At 41.1% G+C, this 19,109-nt stretch overlaps 2 protein-coding genes and 1 non-coding gene across 3 annotated transcripts in view; 2 read left to right on the top strand and 1 right to left on the bottom strand.

The window, feature by feature from the left end:
- ZDHHC15 (zinc finger DHHC-type palmitoyltransferase 15) overlaps nt 1–19,109 on the top strand; it is a 394,441-nt gene that overhangs the window by 334,707 nt on the left and 40,625 nt on the right. The gene's annotated exons all lie outside the window — the stretch shown is intronic.
- LOC132536098 (U1 spliceosomal RNA) lies at nt 8,417–8,585 on the bottom strand. Its single transcript, XR_009547777.1, has one exon. It is a non-coding gene; the product is annotated as a U1 spliceosomal RNA (small nuclear RNA).
- Nucleotides 12,773–19,109, top strand: part of NEXMIF (neurite extension and migration factor) — a 191,622-nt gene continuing 185,285 nt past the window's right edge. The window contains exon 1 of the mRNA XM_016189560.2: nt 12,773–13,341. The gene's annotated coding sequence lies outside the window, so the exon portion shown is untranslated. The remainder of the gene's footprint in view (nt 13,342–19,109) is intronic.

A 19,109-nucleotide genomic window follows, 5' to 3' on the forward strand; every position in this document is an offset into this window, starting at 1 on the left:
TCTGAACTGGAAGATGCTTTGAAGAGGGTTAAACTGGGAACGGCTGCTGGCTATGATAACATCACCCCAGAACTCATTCTTAACTTGGGCCCCATGGCAAAGAAGTGGCTCACTACATTCCTGTCCCACATCTTGGAATCCGAATCTATGCCCAAAATATGGCGTCGTGCGAAGATAATAGTAGTTTTGAAACCAAAGAAAGACCCAACACTGGCCGCCAGCTATAGACCAATTTCTCTCCTCTCCGTGTGTTACAAACTCCTTGAGAGGCTGCTTCCATCACAAATTTCTCCTCTTACAGAGAAATTCCTATCACCCGCCCAAGCTGGTTTCCACCCAGGAAGATCTACCTGCGAACAAGCCCTGGCCCTCCCAACTTACATTGAAAATGGATTCCAGAAGAATTTAAAGACGGGTGCTGTCTTTGTTGATCTCACAGCAGCCTATGACATGGTCTGGCACGGTGGTCTCCTGGTCAAGATCTCAAGATGCCTGCCTCCATGGGTGGCCAACACTATATCGTTTCTTCTCCAAAACAGAAGATTCCGGGTGCATCTGGGTGACAAGTCTAGCAGATGGAGAATTGTCTCAAGTGGCCTCCCCCAGGGCTCTGTTCTGGCTCCTACGCTATTTAATATTTATATCAATGACCTCCCAGAAACTTCTTCAAGGAAGTTCATCTACGCCGATGACATTTGCTGTGCAACTCAGGCATCCAAGTTCGACATCCTCGAGGAAACACTCATGAAAGACATGTCTCTGATATCTGATTACTGTAAAAAATGGCAACTAATTCCTAGCACTGCAAAAACGGTATCATCTGTTTTCCATCTACACCATGCCTCGGCCTCGCGTGAGCTTAATGTGCAGCTTGGCGATACGAGAATCCGGCATGAAGCCCAGCCAATCTATCTTGGCGTTACTCTCGATTGCACTCTGTCATTTCACAAACATCTCATAAAAACTGCAGCAAAGGTGGGCGCGAGGAATAACATCATTGCAAGACTGGCCAGCTCCTCATGGGGCGCGAGCGCTTCCACACTACGATCATCATCTCTGGCATTATGCTATTCCACTGCAGAATACTGTGCCCCAGTATGATTCCGTAGCCCCCATGTCCACTTGGTCGATTCCAAATTATATTCCTCCATGAGGATAATTTCTGGAACCATCCATTCCACCCCGGTTCCATGACTGCCAGTTCTTAGCAACATCGCCCCGCCAGATATTCGTCAGGATGCGGCATCATCTAAGTTCATTTCCCACGTCTACGCTCAACCGGACCTGCCACTATACACGGATATCTTCGCCCACCCTGTTCAACGCTTGACATCTCGTCATCCAATCTGGTCTCCTACGCCTACACTGAACTTCTCTGTTCCAGACTCTTGGAAACAGAGTTGGCAGTCAGCTGAGGTAAAGAACAAACACCTCATCACAGACCCCTGCAAGCGTCAACCCAGCTTTGACCTAGCACGTTATGATTGGGCCCTCCTCAATCGCTATCGAACAGGCCATGGCCGGTGCACTGCTATGTTCCATCGCTGGGGAGCCAGAGACGACCCGAATTGCCCCTGCGGCTACAGACAGACTATGACCCACATAGTCAATGACTGCCACCTCTCCAGATTCAAAGGAGGTCTCGAAACTTTACATCAGGCTCAACCTGACGCTGTTGACTGGCTACGGAAGAAGGGCAAATGCTAGAAGAAGATCAGCAGATTTCTCCATGTAAACTATAAAAGCCAGAAGAGAATGGGAAGATATGTAACAAGGACTCAGTGAGAAATGCTTTCACCCAAGAATACTGTATCCTGCTAGGTACTCTTTCAGACTAGGTAGAGGGACAAAACAAACAAACAAAAACAAAACAAAAAACCTTCTAAGACAAGTAACTGTTGAAGGAATCACCTATTACCAAATATGCTCTGCAAGAAGTTCTAAAAAAGCTTCTATAAACAATAACGACATCACCAAAACATGCCATATATCAGAACACTCATAAAAATTTATAATAATGATATTAAAATATCTTAAATCCATAACATCAATAAATGTCAGTGGTCTAAATTAGCACACTAAAAGGCACAGAATAGGAAGATAAATCAGGAAACACAACACAAGCATATGTTGTCTGCAGGAATACAACTTAACTCAATAGGACAAACACAGACTCAAAGTGAAAGGATGGAAAACTATCATACAAGCTTATGGAACACACACACACAGAGTCAGTCTGGAAAAGTTATTCTTATATCTGATATAATGGACTTAGTACTTAGAAGAAGCAGAAAAATGAAGGAACCATAAAGCAACCAAGAGGACTGAAACAACTAGAACAGGGGGGAAAATAAATAATATCAATAAATGTCAATGGCCAAAATTCACCTATTAAATGGCCTAAATTCACACCTTCACAGAGTAGGAAAATGGATTAGAAAACACAACCCAACCATATGATATCTGCAGGAATCCCACCTAATTCAACAAGACAAACACAGACTCAAATTGAAAGGATGGAAAACTATCATATAAGCCAATGGACCACAAAAAATGGTAGGAACAGCTATTCTCAGTCTGACATAATATACCTTAAAATGAATAAAATTTAGAAAGATAGGGATGGACATTACTTAATGTTCAGAGGATCAGTCAGTCAAGAGGACTTAACGATTATTAACCCAGGGAGAGGCGATCTCAATGCATCAAACATCCACTGAAAGAGCTACAGCAATATATTAACAGCAACACAGTAATAGTAGGGGATTTTAACATCCCTTAAATGTTAGACCAGAAACTACCAAATACTTAGTGTAAAATATTGACAGATCTCTTTTCCACCTAAATTTTAATCTCTTTTCCACCTAAATTTTAAAGGCATCTTCAACGAAACAAACCCAATTAAAAAAAAGTCTAACAGTAAACACAAAGCAGAACTTGGATTGGGTCTGGTGTATTGCATCAAAATAAAGGATTCTGGGGTAGAGAGGGAGGGTTAATGTCCTGGAACATGATGGCAGAGGAGGACCTAGAGGGTCATTGAACTGTTAAGTGGAAAAATGAGAAATGTGAACAGGGGTAGATGGCATAATGGTTATGCAAAGAGACTCATTCTTAAGGCTCCACAGTCTCAGGTTCATGGTGAATTCATCTTCTTTACCCCATCTTGGATGGAACTTGAAGATATCATGTTAAGTGAGATAAGTCAGAAACAAAAAGATGAATATGGGATAGTCTCACTCCTAGAAGTTGAAAAACAAGATCAAAAGGGAAAACTCTAAATAGAACTTGGACTGGAGTTGGTGTATTGCACCAAAGTAAAAGACTCTGGGGTAGGGTATGGGGAGGTTCAGGTCCTGAAACACGATGGTAGAGAAGGACCTAGTGAGGACTGTATTGTTGTGTGGAAATGTTATGCATGTACAAACTATTGTATTTTACTGTTGGCAGTAAACCATTAATTCCCCCAATAAAGAAATGAAAAAATATCAAAATAAAATCATACAAAAAAATCAAAGAAGATAAATACTGGTTCTTAGAAAAGTAAAAAAAAATTGACTAACTCTTGCACAGACTCACTAAAAAAAAATCAGGGAGAAGACTCAAATAGGATTGTAAATGAAAGAGGAGATATTACAACAGACCACACTGAAATCCAAAGTATCATGTGATGTTTCTAAGGATGCCTATATGCTACCAAGCTATAGAACTTGGTGTTGGCCTAGCTTCGCCAGAAAGAGAGACAAGGAACTTGTGATGGTGTGGTAATACAATTCTTTATTGATGTGGACGCACCAGAGTCGGATGTGATTACAGCGGGTTTAGGCCACATGAAGCTAGCAAAATGGCCGCCTCCCACTATGCACGCCAGCCCTTCTCCAGGTTGGGACGTGGAAGAGAAAGAGAGTGAAACTGGAACAGCAGCAGGCTTTATAAGGTAAAAACCGGAAGTGGCAAGTCGGAAACGGAAATGGCTAGGAAAGGGGGTGGAGAAAGGCAAAAGTCATTCTGGGAAGGTGGAAGCATCCTTAGCAACTGTTGCGATGGTTTTAACTGAATTAGCAATGTCCTGAGGGTATAATGTGGTGGGGATCTTTCAGGCAAAACAATGATTATATAAATAGACCATAGTGTCAGCAATGGAGCATGGAACAGAGCAGGGGGAGCTGGCTTTAAGGCCCAAGAACTTGGAAGAAATGGGAAAGTTCCTAAAAACACGAAATATTCCAAAACTCATCCAAAGGGGAGTAGAAAGCATGAACAGGCTAATCACAGATGAAGATATTGAAACAGTTATCAAGAAACTTCCCAACAATAAAAGTGTAGGACCAAAAGGTTTTTATAAGTATCTATCTATATTTATATATACTTGCACATTTTTCATGGTCCCATCTTCTCTTTCTACTTATGTCACACCTACATTTATTACTACTTCCGAATGTCCTTCTAATTTCCCTCTTACGCTGATATTTTGTTCCTGATGGAAATGACCAGTGATGGTGGAGAGAGGGATCTATTAGAGGTACAGGGCATCATATCTTTGTAGGAATTCAAGGATTCCCTAACTAGGGCTCCATATGATGAGATGGACCAGATGGTTTTACAAACGAATTCTACAAAACCTTCAAGAAGGAGTTAATATTTATACTCTTTAGTTCTTCCAAAATATTGAAGACACAGGAATCTTCCATTCCATCTACTATGAAGCCAATATCACCCTGATAATAAAAGCAGAGAGGGATATATATCAAAAAAAGAAAACTACAAACAAAAGCTCTAATAAACAAAGATGCTAAAATATTGAACAAAATTCTAGCCAACCTGATACAACTTTATATTAAAAAATTATACATTATGACCAAGTAGGATTTACCCTAGAGAATGTAAAGCTATTTCAATATATTTAAATCATGAGGGCTGAATTATTATGTGGAAAACTGAGAAATCTTGCACATGTATAAACTACTGTATTTTACTGTTGACTGTAAACCATTAATCCTTCAATAAAGAAATTAAAAATATGGGCGGGGGTAGATAGCATAATGGTTATGCAAAGAGATTCTCATGCCTGAGGCTCCAAAATCCAGGTTTAATCCCCTGCACTGCACTGCCATAAGCCACAGCTGAGCAGTGCTCTGGTTAATATATATATGTGTGTGTCTGTGTGTCTGTGTGTCTGTGTGTGTAAATCAGTCAATGTGATTCACCACATCAATGAAAGAAAAACGAACAAAAATCCCACTACATATTATCTCTAAAGATGCAGAAAAAGCTTTTCACAAAATCCAAAATCCCTTCATGATCAAAACACTACAAAGATGGGAAAAGATGGAAAATTCCTTAAGATATGGAGTCCATATACAACAAACCTACAGCAACATAATACTTTATGGTGAGAAACTTGAAGCATTTCTACTTAGATCAGGGCTGCCCATTATCACCATTACTATTCAACATAGTGTTGGAAGTTCTGACATAGCAATCAGGCAAGAGAAAGGAATCATAGTGATAAAGACTGGAAAAGAAGAAGTCATCCTGCCACTATTTATAGATGAAATGATTGTATACATAGAAAAACCTAAAGAATCCATCAAGAAGCTCCTGAAAATTATCAGGAAATATAGTAAGGTATCAGACTACAAAATTAACATATAAAAGTCGGTGGCATTCATTTATGTAAACACTAAATCAGAAGAAGAAATCCGTCCTATTCACTACAGCATTAAAAACAAAAAATATCTAGAAATAAAAGTAACAAAAGAAGTGAAAAACTTGTATACTGAAAATTAGGAGTCACTAATCAAGGAAATAGAAAAAAAATGTAAAATGTGGAAAAACATTCCATGTTCATGGATTATAAGAATTAACATCGTCAAAATTAATATTCTTTTATTTTTTTGCCTCCAGGGTTAGCTGGGTTTTGTTCCTTCAGTGTGAATCCACTTCTCCTGGCAGTCATTCTTTTCTTTTCTTCCATTTTTATTTGACAGAACAGAGAGAAACTGAGAGGGGAGGAGGAGAAAGAGAGGGAGAGAAACAGACATCTGTAGACCTGCTTCACTGCTTGTGAAGCACCCACCCCTTGCAGGTGGGGAGCAGGAATTTGAACCCGGATCATTTCACTGGTCCTTGCACATGGTACTACATGTGATTAATCAGGTGCGCCACCACCCATCCCCCTCAAAATGATATTCTACTCAAAGTCATACACAATTTAATGCCATCCCCATTGATTCCACCAATTTTTTAAAAAGAGAATAGAACAAAAGCCACAAAAGTTTATCTTGAACCAGAAAAAAGCCAGAATTACCAAAACAGTCTTCAAAGAAAAAGGAGAGAACTGGAGGCATCACACAGCCAGATCTCAACCTATATTATAAGACCACTGTAATTAAAACTGCCTGATACTGGAACAAAAATAGACACACTGGCCAGTGGAATAGAATTGAGAGTCCAGAAATAAACCCCACACCTATGTACACACAGCTAATTTTTGACAAGGGGGCCCAAACAACTGAATGGAGAAAGGAGAGTCTTTTCAACAAATGGTGTTGGGAAAATTGGGTTGAGACTTGCAGTAGAATGAAACTGAACCAGTCCTTTCACCACACATAAAAGTAAAATCCAAGTGGATCCTGGGCCTGGATGTTAGATCAGAAGCTATCAAACAATTAGAGAAATATATCATCAATACTCTTTTCCATCTATATTATAGACATCTTCAATGATATAAATCCAATTGCAAGGAAAATAAAAATAAAAATATACCAATGGGACTACATCAAATTAAAAAGCTTCTGCTCAGCAAAAGAAACCACCACCCAAACAGACGTCTCACAGAATGGGAGAAAATCTTTATATGTCAAACATTAGATAAAAGGCTAATAACCAAAATATATAAAGAGCTCACCAAACTCAGCAGCAGCAGCAGCAGCAACAACAACAAAATGACCCCATCCAAAAATGTAGAGAGGATCTGAACAGAATATTCACCAAAGAAGACATCCAGAAAGCCAAGAAACATGAAAAAAAAAAAATGCTCCAAGTCATCAATTCTCAGAGAAATGCAAATAAAGACAACAGTAAGATATCACTTAATTCCTGTGAGAATGGCATACATCAGAAAGGATAGCTATACAAATGCTCATAGGAACCCCCCTGCATTGCCGTTGGTAATATAAATTGGTCCAACCCCTGTGGAGAACTCTCAGAAGGCTAGAAGTGGACTTAGCCTATGATCCTGGGATATATCCCAAAGAAGCAAGCATGCCCATCCCAAATGATCTGGAAATCGACCTACCTTATGGCCCTGCAATTCTTCTCCTAGGGATATAGCCTAAGGAATCAAACATACACATTTTAAAAGATCTGTGTATACCTATGTTCATAGCAGCACAATTTGTAACAGCCAAAACCTGGAAGCAACTTAGGTGTCCAACAATAGATGAGTGGCTGATATATATATATCTCAGATATTAAGAATTCAACATTTTCACCCCATCTTGGATGGAACTTGAAGAAATAATGTTAAGTGAGATAATGCAGAAAGATAAGGATGAATATAGGATAATCTCACTGGTAGACAGAAGTTGAGAAATAAGAACAGAAGGGGAAACACAAAGCTGAACCTGGACTGTATTGCACTAAAGTAAAAGATTCTGGGAGGGGTAGGTTTCTGGTCCACCACAGTGAGTGTGGGTAGGGACATAGATAATTGGTGGTGGGGACAGTGTAAAACTATACTCCCATTAACTTATGATCTTATAAATTAGAATTAATACAATATGTCAGGGCAAAATATACTATTTCAAGTTCTTTAATTCCCTAGATTTTAGTACTGAGTATATATTAATTTAATCTAAGGATTTAGTATTTCAAGTTTGTAAACTGATTATATTCTGACATTGGGCTTAAAATATTTCTAAAAATAATTAAAAAATACCTTAGTCCAGCTATATCATAATCACTTGGTTCAGTCAGTATCTAAGATATTGAAATTAATAGATAATAAATGACATAAAGCATGGTGAGGTCAAGTACAGCATGGTAAACCCTAACAATGGGATTTTCAAAGAAAAACAAGCTCCCAACTAACTTGCTTAAAATAATAATTATGGGGAGTCGGGCGATAGCGCAGCAGGTTAAGTGCATGTGGTGCAAAGCACAAGGACAGGCAGAAGGATCCTGGTTCAAGCCTCTGACTCCCCAACTGTAGGGGAGTCACTTCACAAGCGGTGAAGCAGGTCTGCAAGTGTCTATCTTTCTCTCCCTCTCTCTGCCTTCCCACCTCTCTCCATTTCTCTCTGTCCTATCGAAAAACAACAACAATAATAACTACAACAATAAAAAAATTAAGGGCAACAAAAGTGAATAAATAAATAAAATAAATAATAATTATGTAGTGCCTTTTTTTAAGCAGGAGAGAGTGTGAACGCAGTCCCCCACTACCACAAATTATGCAATCGAGTTTCCCACATTAGAGGAAATCTCAAAAATTGCAGGGGTCAGCACATCCAGAGTGCAATGGATAGCCTCGCCCTGGGAAAACCACCTTCATGATCATACCTCCCCTGCCAGGTAAGTATTATTATGTATTGCCTTTTTAAATTTTACAACAAAGAACTTTCCCCATTCTCTTTAAAAATCTGTATTTCTCCCAATCCTGGAACCTCTGTGACTTTTGCATATATATTTAAAATTTTTATTTTAATTTTCCTCCAGGGTTATTGCTGGGGCTCAGTGCTTACACTATGAATTCAATGCTCCTGGCAGCCACTTTTTCCCATTTTATTGAACAAGACAGAGAAATATTGAGAGGAGAAGGGAAGATAGAGAGGGAGAGAGAAAGACACCTGCAGACCTATTTTGCTGGTTGTGAAGCATCTCTCTTGTGGTTAGGGAAAAAGGGCTCAAACCTATATCCTTGCCCAGGTCCTTGCGCTTCGTACTATGTATGCTTAACCAGGTATACCACTCCCGCACCCCTCACCTGTATTTCTTTATGCCTTTCCTCTGGTTTCCATACCCTGCTATATTGCTTCTGCTGACTTCAACAAAATCAATACAACCAGTGCCACCATGCTACATTATGCTAGTTCTGCGTTTTTTTTCTTCAGATTATACCCAGAGACTCCAAGTTTGAGAAGGAAATCTTCCAAGTCCCATAATCTGGTGACACCTTTCCTAACACATAGAGCTACCTAGTTCAATTTCAGAAGGTGCATTCTCTAATAAAGTTACTGATCTTCGATACAGGCTAGCTCTTAGGGTACTGGGTATGTGTATACACATATCCATAAATTAGGGGCAACTATATACTTCAAATTAAAAGTGCTTAATATTCCTCTGTGATTAGACTTAGACCTAATAAGCTCGGCAATCTAGTTGAGTAGCCTAAAGAAGACACCATAGATTTACTAAGATATTCATTACTTAGACCTAGACCCTCCTCTTCTAACCCCTACTTTACTTACCTTAATTACTCTATCTACTCAGTGACACAAAAGAAAGTAAGCTATATCTCTTAATCTCTTTTGACAGCATCAACATTACTGTCACCCCTTCATAATCTTTACAAGAAACATTATATACAATTGAATAAGAAACAAACTGGCAAAAAGCATAGATCAACTAAAGGGCAACTACTGCCCTATGACAGCCTTTATTTCAATTACCAAACATGGAAATGTAGTAAAACTTAAGGTTAACTTAGATCCCACTAAAATCCTAGGCATATTTCCTCCCTAACTTGAGGCCAGACCCCATAAACCCAGTACTGTTTTGAATACAACCAATGACACTCAACATGTTAACAACTGGGAGAAAGCCCAAGATTGTCAGGCAAAGAAGTGACTACAAAAGCTGGAAAAGGGCAAAAGATGGGCTCACTTAATGATGGCCTTCTTGGTCTATCCTATCACTTAGGGCCAGGCTATCCTATCACTTAGGGCCCTTGCAAGGGAGGCCTAAGTTTTGCCCATAGCTATGATGGGCCAGGACCTCTAATAGAACCCTCTTTTCACCGTCACTGGACACTTCCATCAGGAACGTCATCATAAGCCCTTTCTTTCTATTTTTTTATTAGTGAGTTAATAATGATTGACAAGGTTGTAGGATAAGAGGGGTACAATTCCATACAATTCCCACTCACCCCCCATTGGAAGCTTCCCTATTCTTTATCCCTCTAGGAGTATAGACCAAAGATCTTTATGGGGTACAGAAGGTGGAAGGTCTGGCTTCTGTAATTGCTTCTCTGTTGGACATGGGCATTGACAGGCTGATCCATACCTCTAGCTTGTTTCTATATAAGCCTTTTCAAGTGCCTCTCTAGAACCTTGATCTCTCTATGAAGTAGCACCAGTAGGGACTACCACACTTTCTGAAGGGATCCTGGGTCAACATACTCTGTCACTCAAAGAAGATGAGTAATGAAATGAGTCCAGTCTAGAATATTCCCAGCTGTGACCATGGACTGCAAGCACAGATTGACAGGGACTGTGAGCCCAGCCTATACAGGCTCCTGTGCTAAATATGAATATACATGGGTCCTGGGTCAGATAGATGTGGTAAATAGTTAATTGTATTTCTATATTTTCTTCAAGTTTGGGAGATACTTTCTGCCTTAATACAGCTTTCTAGCCCTACTCTCAATTCTGACATCATCTTCCTAAGCAATAGTTTTAATCCACCTCCATGTTAGCTATCAAGCTCAAGAAAATTAATATCATGCGCCTCTAGAAACATACCTTCCCAGCTTCTTTTGGCCATTAAATCCTTATTCTCACATGCTCTATTCCTAGTTTTTGGTTTCTATTTGTTAAACATTTTCCCCTGCTTTATATCTTACTGCCTTTCAGCCACCAAGTTGCAGATGCTAGTATGACTGCATCCTGAACTCCCTAAGCAGACAACTCCACTAATGTGTCCCAGAACCTCACCTCTCCAGAGCCCTACCCCATTAGAGAAGGATACAAACAGTCAGGGGGTGTAGTTCAACCTGCCAATGTCCTTGTTTAGCAGAGAAGCAACTGCAGAAGCTAGAACTCCCACCTTCTGCACCCCAAAAAGAATTTTGGTCCATACTCCAAGAGGGGGAGAAATGTTAGGGGAAAGTAACCTGAAGGTTCTGAACTCCAATTCCATCAGGACCATGAGAGAGAAGAGGAAAAAAGGAAGGACACTTGGAAGCAGTAATAGGTGTAGGTGTGACTTAGAAAGGAGGAGAAAGCAAGGCTAGAGAAAAAAAATATTAAATATGTCAATCCATATCTGTAACCTTGGGAAAACTATTGCAGTTTCCAGTGGAGGGAATGGGGACACAGATTTCTGTGGTGGAAACTGTGGAATTATACCCCTGTTATCTTATGATTTTGTTTATCAATATTAGAATCCATCCTTGAACTTGATAGGCAGAGGGACATCTGGAATATTTGCTTCTTGCATTTTGCCTAGTTAAATGAAATAGCTTCCCCTATCCTGTACTATTTCTGGATTGGGGTTGTTTGGTAGTCTACAGAGTGTCTTTTGGGGATGATATTGGGAAGTTTCCCAAATCAGTTATCAGAGTTTGAACCTTGACTAGAATGAAGCTGCAGTGGTGGCAGCCCAGAACCCTGAAATCAGGCCCTGACTGACTGAAGAAGCTGTACTTTGACAGCGGCTTGCTGGAGCAAGTACACACAAGTAGCTTGATCCTACCCTTTGTGTTCTAGCAATCTTTTCGTCTCTTGTCTTGGCTCTTGCTGGTGAGGTCTCAGAACCCAACCATACACCCAGGTTTCCATGGGTGCTGAATGACCACTCCTATGTTGCTTTCCAACCCTTCACTGTTTCCTGTTGTGTTTCCAGGAAGTCAAAAGGAAAATAACAACCCAATGGATTTTACAGTTTCACCAGTCAGGTAGATCGCATTACATTCCAGGCCATATTCAGATCCCCCTGTTTTCCTCTTTTATTCTATGTAACACCCACCTCCAGTTCTCTGAGGAATGGCCATTCAGTTTCTCCAGGAGACCCACTCTCATTACAATCAGAAGTTGAGGATAGGTAGAAGAAACCATCAAAATTTTCTTTCCCAAACTTCAGGGCTCCCTTCTTTGTACACACCGTTCCCTCAAAAGAAGGTGTAGTAGAGTGTGGTCTAGCCATATGTCTGCCTAGGGAAGAAGAACTCAGCGGCTTGGTGGGCTGCAATAATAGGAGTGCGAGCGATGGGGAAGAAGGGAGTGCGCGCCCTTTATGACAGGTGACCGGGGAGTGCGCGCTCCCGGGCACCTGGAGGGAGGGAGGGACAGACGGACCAAAAAGGAGGGGACCAGTCGGGAAGGGACAGTAGAAAGGGTTAGGAGAGAGCGAGAGGGAAAAGGGAGGATTGTGCTGGGGGAGGGGGGAGTTGAATGCCTCCAGTAAGAACAGCCCTGTTGGAGGAAACAATGGCAGGAGCAATAGCTATGGAAGCAAGCGAAGCTGTCTGAGTCTGGGCGCTTTTCTGAATGAGCAGAGGCAGCTTGGGGAGCAGAAACCAGGCAGCGCCTGCCGCATCTCTGAGGAAGGCAGTGGAAGGGGGGTAAGAACGGGGAGGTGGAGGAGGAAGAGAGGGAGGAGGAGGAGAAAGGGGGAGGAGAGGGAAGAGCAGGAGGGGGAGGAAAGGGAGGAGGGGGAGGAGGAGGAAGAGGAGGAGAAGAAAAATGGGGAGGAGGACAGATGAAGCAGGGGGAGAACCCGGGGAGGAAAACCAGTAGCATCAGTAGCATTATCAGTAGCAACAGCAGCAGCAGCAGCAGCCGCAGCAGCCGCAGCAGCAGCCACAGCAGCCGCAGCAGCAGCCGCCACCGCCGCCGCCGCAGCAGCAGCAACACTGGCAGTAGCGAGCGACAGTCGCAGATTTTAGCAATAGCTGTAACAGATAGCAACAGTAGCAGCCGCCCTCCCCTCCTCTATCCCTCGCGTGAACCTGGATAGCCGCCTCTCTCGCTCAGCCTCTCCAGGAGCCGCGCGCAGCCCGCTGGTGCGGTGGCCCCAGTCGGAGTGAATGGTGGTGCACACAAGCCACGGACCCTAGGAGCAGCAGGTAGCCGCTGAGGTGCTGAGTTACAGGGCCAGAGTGTGTCAGCTCTACTCCATCTCGAACCCGAGGCTTTGGTGGCGGCGCCTCGAGGACCGAGCCAAGGATAGAGGCACGTCCATCGTGGAGAGCTGAAGCAGAGGCGGCGGCAGCAGCGGCAGCTAGAACAGCTTAGGTAACAGGAGGGCGGGCGGCTTCAAAGCGTTGACTGCGGCCCTGCTGCCTCCAGAGCCCATTGCCCCAGCCTGACAACGATGTGCCAGGAGTTGACTTGTTAGGTGAGTAAGAGCGCTGCTATCCAGCTTCCTGGCCTTTCCAGCTTCCCAGCTAACTAGGGGTAGCGACAGTAGGGGATGGAATGCATTGAGGGAAGCAGAACGAGAAGAGGGGGAAGGGAGGATGGCCGTGTAAGATGGTGCGTGTGTGTGTGTGTGTGTGTGTGTGTGTGTGTATGTTATGAGGCAGCGAGGCCTCGAGGGCGAGAGATTCTGGCTATGTTAGACTTGCGCTGCAATCTAGGAAAGGCCTCTGTGCTAGCGCGGAAGGTTGGGGGTGGGGAGGGGAAGCGAATGGGCCAGAGCCGCAAGGCTTACACGCACGCAGCCAGACAGCAGGGACAGGCAGAGTGCTTCCTCTTTTCTGGTTAGAGCATGGGAGCTTCTGCCTAGTGAGTTCCGCACAGACACCTCATGCTTTAAGCAGAGAACTGGAAAACACGTTGTTGAGGTGGCCAGGTGAGGGATGAGGGATGCTGGGTGGGTAGGGGTGGGGTTGGGAGGAAGAGGCATAGGTGCGAAGCTCGGTGGTCCGCAACTCGGGCGCGCACAGGGCTTCCCTGGCGACCATTGAGCATAACCGAGCACGCGCCACCCCTACAGTGCGGCTTGAAGGTATTACATGGGGTGGGGTGGTAGTGTGAGAACCCAACAGAACCTCTCCAGCTTTTCACCCTTGCAGAAACTGATGCGCTAACCCTTCCCATTTTCTCTGGTAGTAAAACCAGACTCTTGCGTGATTCTTGGCTCTTTTATCTGCCTCGCCAGGCAGCACACGTCTGCGCCCATCTCACTCAGTGGGGCGGAGAGGCCTCAGACCGGTGCAGGGAATATTCTGTAGCTCCAGAAAGTGTGGAAACCTGCCTCTAGAGTTGGTGCGGTTTTGCTAAGGAATTTAGTGGTTTCAGCATGAATGCTTCTGTCTGTCTGATTCAAGAGGAACCAGATCACCCGCGCACGCTTATCTGTCTTTTTGAAGTTAAAAATATGGCATTTCCATTTGACACTAAATTTTTGTCGCACTCCTGGTTGCATTTTTGAGTAAGTGGGTTTCATATTTTGCTTCTGGGCTTTGACTCCTAGCATATTGATGAATTAATGAATTCTGTTCATTAAGTATACTTTGCTATGTGGCTTTTTTCCCTTTTCTCTTTCTTTCCTTCTTTCTTTCTTTCTTTCTTTCTTTCTTTCTTTCTTTCTTCTTCTTCTTCTTCTTCTTCTTCTTCTTCTTCTTCTTCTTCTTCTTCTTCTTCTTCTTCTTCTTCTTCTTCTTCTTCTACTACTTCTTCTACTCCTCCTCCTCCTCCTCCTCCTCCTTCTTCTACTACTTCTTCTACTCCTTCTCCTCCTCCTCCTCCTTCTTCTTCTCCTTCTTCTGCTTCTACTTCTGCTTCTTCTTGTTAATGTTCCATTTTCTAGATGCTCTCTGAAGATACACGACTTGTGTATAGGACTGCCAGACTTTTTTTTCCCCCATCTAGTCCATTTTAATGGGAAATTTTGATACCCCCTCAGTTGTTTTAGGTGCAAGAGTCTAGCTTGCTGATAGTTCCTGCCATAGTCTGTTTATTCAGAAAATGTCTCTCAGTGGTCTTCTCTAATGGATGGAGAACATTAGGGTTTCAAAGGAAGTGAATCTTTCTTATATCTTTTACACATAGACTGATTATATGACCAAAGGTTTTATTTAAAGCACACATACTCCATGCAATGTCATGGATGTAGAGAATTTTCACGCAATTCAAAATATATTTGTAGAAGGAAACAAAACGCTTTAGCTGTCATTTTACATATTAGCTGAGAATCAGTTAATAAAATAAAACTGGCTGGGTGTCTGAAAGTATATATCCATGAAATATGTTGCTGTGAATATAATTAACCATCTGTCTAGTGAGCGATTTAAATTTGGGCTAGTAAATTCTTATCACAATGTCTGGTTTCTACAATATTTCTTGTGCATTTTACCAAGCAACAACAACAGAAATGCATCTGCTTACTAGGTCAAAGATTTACTTGTATGGAGGTGGGATTTCCCTGTCTGTCACTCTCTACCCCCAGTCCTCTTTCCTAGTTCTCACACTTCTTCACCTAAGAGGTCAAAATGAGCCTTTTACTTTTGCAGGCATCATTATATATAATACTGGAACTCAAACTGGTCATGACAGCTAATGATTATATTATTTTATTTCTTGGGATAACCTCCCTATCTACTACCTCCCACAGGATTGCATCCAATTGCATTGAGAAAGATACAATTCATCTATATATGTGTTAGGATGGAGTAGGGAGATTTGATGGCTTTCCCAGATAGAAAGAAGCAAGAAAAAGAAGCAGAGGACTCTGGGAAGGGAGGTGAAGGAGGGGCTTGGGTGTTTTGGGATCCTGTTGCATGATGGTGAAAAATGACATAGGCTGGGGATGAGAGTGTTTTGCAGACATCTATCATGGTAAAATGAGAAAATTTGTCCTCAACAATCTTAATTGCTCCCACACACCCTATGGACATATTCATACACACAAAAAACCATGCCCTTTTGTCATTTCAGCCAGATTCTTAAGATTGACAGTATTCATGGGAGTCAGTCAAGTAGCTCAACCAGTTAAGCGCAAGCACAAAGACCAGCATAAGGATCCCGGTTCGAGCCCCCAGATCCCCACCTGCAGGGGAGTCACTTCACAAGCGGCGAAGTAGGTCTACAGGTGTCTTTCTCTCCTCCTTTCTCCATTTCTCTCTATCCTATCCAAGAACAACGGCATCAATAACAACAACAATAGTAACTACAACAACAATAAAAAACAAGGACAACAAAACAGTAAATAAATAAATAAATATAAAAAATTAAAAAAAAAGATTGACAGTATTCATACTTGTGGTTTTAGCAATTAGTTGGGAAATTTTGGTTTTTAAAAGAAACCAGAGCGTAAAATACCATAAGAGGAAAGGACAGGGAGTTGGGTGGTAGTGCAGCAGGTTAAGCGGACATGTTGCAAAGCGCAAGGACCCACGGAGGGATCCCAGTTCGAGCTCCCAGCTCCCCACCTGTGGGGAAGTCACTTCACAAGTGGTGAAGCAGGTCTGCAGGTGTTTATCTTCCTCCCCCTCTCTGTCTTCCCCTCCTCTCCATTTCTTTCTGTCTTATACAACAACGATGACATCAATAATAACTACAACAATAAAACAACAAGGGCAACAAAAGGAATAAATAAAATATTTTTTTAAAAAAAGGAAAGGACATTGAGTGCATTTTAAATGTTTACCTTTGATATTACTTAACTGGTAATTTGTCACTAGGAATGTAAGAATAAAATTTTGGTGGAGTTGAAATGACACTGGGAATATTCTCAGAGAACTACATCAAATAGTTGTTAACATACATAACATAACATGTTATGACATGATTAAAATTAACCACGAGTTGATTGTAGAGTGGACTACACAAAGTCATTTAAAGGAAATTACATTGAAAACAAATATTTAGTCAAATAACTGCTTTGATAGATGGTAATAATTATTTGAGTACATTGCAGTATTTGGTGTACCGAGTCTATTAAATAAATCAGCCTATTCATTGAATAGATCTTCAATGATCAAAAAAAAAACTCCAACACATACCTATTAGAAAAGTTAAACAACTTCAGAACATTGCCATTTTCTGTTTTACCCAGTTTCTCCCCCCCCCCCCGAATTTTTCTGATTGCCTATAAATTACCCAGTGAGCAAAGAAAATAAGATGTGTTGCCTATGTTTAGGAGGAGGAGAAGAGAAATTAGAAAAGTGAGAAGTGTTAGTTTTTAGATGCTTAAAGATGTGGTCGTGGAATTTTAACATGATCATTGTCAAAGTTTCAGCATTTACTTAAGAACAAGACTAATCAAATTGACAATGTATTTATTATAGTGTAAGTCCCCCTTTCCTAACTCCAGTTCAAGTGAATATTTTTCCCCATCTAAGCCCCTTATTAAGGGGGGGGAAGGAGAATGTAGCTAGTTTTTTTCTCTGTTGCATTATCTTTATTCCTATTTATCTGATGGTACATGCATGGTTTAGGTGTTCCTGCCTGCAGTAAGCAAAAGGATTGAAGGATGGAAATGTTTGATAGAGAAAGGAGAGGTTATATTAAGGGGTTGGTCATCTGATTTCCCTGCTTTTCTAATACTAGAGATTTCAGGTTTGAACATTTTAATTTTTGTGTGTATTTATTTACTTATTACATTCATTTTTATATTTTATTTATTATTAATAGTTTGCTAAAAGATTGTAAGATTACAATTTGTAGTTCCACACCACACCCACCACTAAATTTCTGTATCCACACCTTCCTACTTCCCAGAACATTTTAATTTTTAAAAAATATCTTTGTGGGGGTTATTGGTTTACAGTAAATAAAGCTGTTGGTACCTATGTAGAATTCCTCACTTTTCTGCAAAACACTCTCACCCCTAGCCTAGGTCCTCATGCACCAGGAGCTGCAAGCTCCTTTCCCCACAGAGTCCTTTATTTTGGTGCAATACACAGAACCCAGTTCAAATTCTACTTCGTTTTCCCCTTTTCTGTTCTTATTTCTCAACTTCTGTCCACGAATGAGATAACCCCATATTCATCCTTCTTTTTCTAGCTTATCTCATTTAACAGAATTCCTTCAAGCTCTATTTTCTCCCTTTCATCACCTCTAAAGATTAGCTCTCTCCTTGAGTTTCTTCATCAGAAAATACTTTCTCAAACTCAAGTTTCTGTAGAACTAGAAAAAGCTGTGTCTGGCTCTTCATTACGTATTTCCAGGTCTGCAAAGAAACAAAATAAAGGGCACTGGATAAGACTGCAACATTCTTATGATTAGTAAACTTCATTTCAGGGAACGGTGAATATTCCTATATTTTCAGACATTATTAGTGCTGTACAATGATAGAAACTATATAAAAACTTTAGGAAAATTTGGTGTGGGGTGGGAGAGTAGAGAGTCGGGGTGGGGGAGCTGCATTTTAGTAAAAATAAGCTTTTCTCTGAGACAGCAATAGGTAAAGGCAAGACACTTCTTTTTTTTTCTCAAGTCCCTCACTGCTCACCATGATTTGTAGGTTAATGTTAGGGAATATGCTTTTTTTGTTTTTTCCCCTGTGGATGAGCACTACGATCTAATATTTTCCTCTCCATTCTTCTCTGGTGGTAAAAGGACTGGAGTCTTCGGGACAAAGCTTCATGCACCTAATATTTATTTTTCCAAAAGACACTCCAGTAAGATAATTTTTATCTATGCCTCGTAAAGTGGGTTTTTTTGTATTTTTATTACTGATTTAATAGTTACTCACTAAATTATAAGGATATAATTCCATACTTCTCTCACCACCAAATTTCTGTGCCAACCCAGGACAATAACTGTCATGGTTCTCCTAAGGTCTTAGGGAGTTTGGCTTTTTTTTTTTTTTCAAGTTCATGTGGTTCAATTCACTATACTACTCATATAAGTACTTCTTGGTTAGATAAGTGTAGAGATAGCACTCTTTCTCCACAATAGTGATCATGTGATACTGCCATAAATATTAATTGTTAATTATACATAAGTTCTCATTACTCTTTTATCTAACGGACAAGATGGCCTTTTATTTATTTTCCCACATTTTACCAGTGATTTAATAATGATACACAAGATTGTAAGATGACAGGGGTGTAGTTTTACTCTGTACCCACCACCAAAATTCTTTTCCCACCCCCCCATAACGTTCATACTTCTCAAAAACATCTTAGAGACAGTTTGGTTATATTCATATACTCT

The sequence above is a fragment of the Erinaceus europaeus genome, chromosome X, assembly GCF_950295315.1.
Source record: "Erinaceus europaeus chromosome X, mEriEur2.1, whole genome shotgun sequence".
In the NCBI taxonomy this organism is placed as follows: domain Eukaryota; kingdom Metazoa; phylum Chordata; class Mammalia; order Eulipotyphla; family Erinaceidae; genus Erinaceus; species Erinaceus europaeus.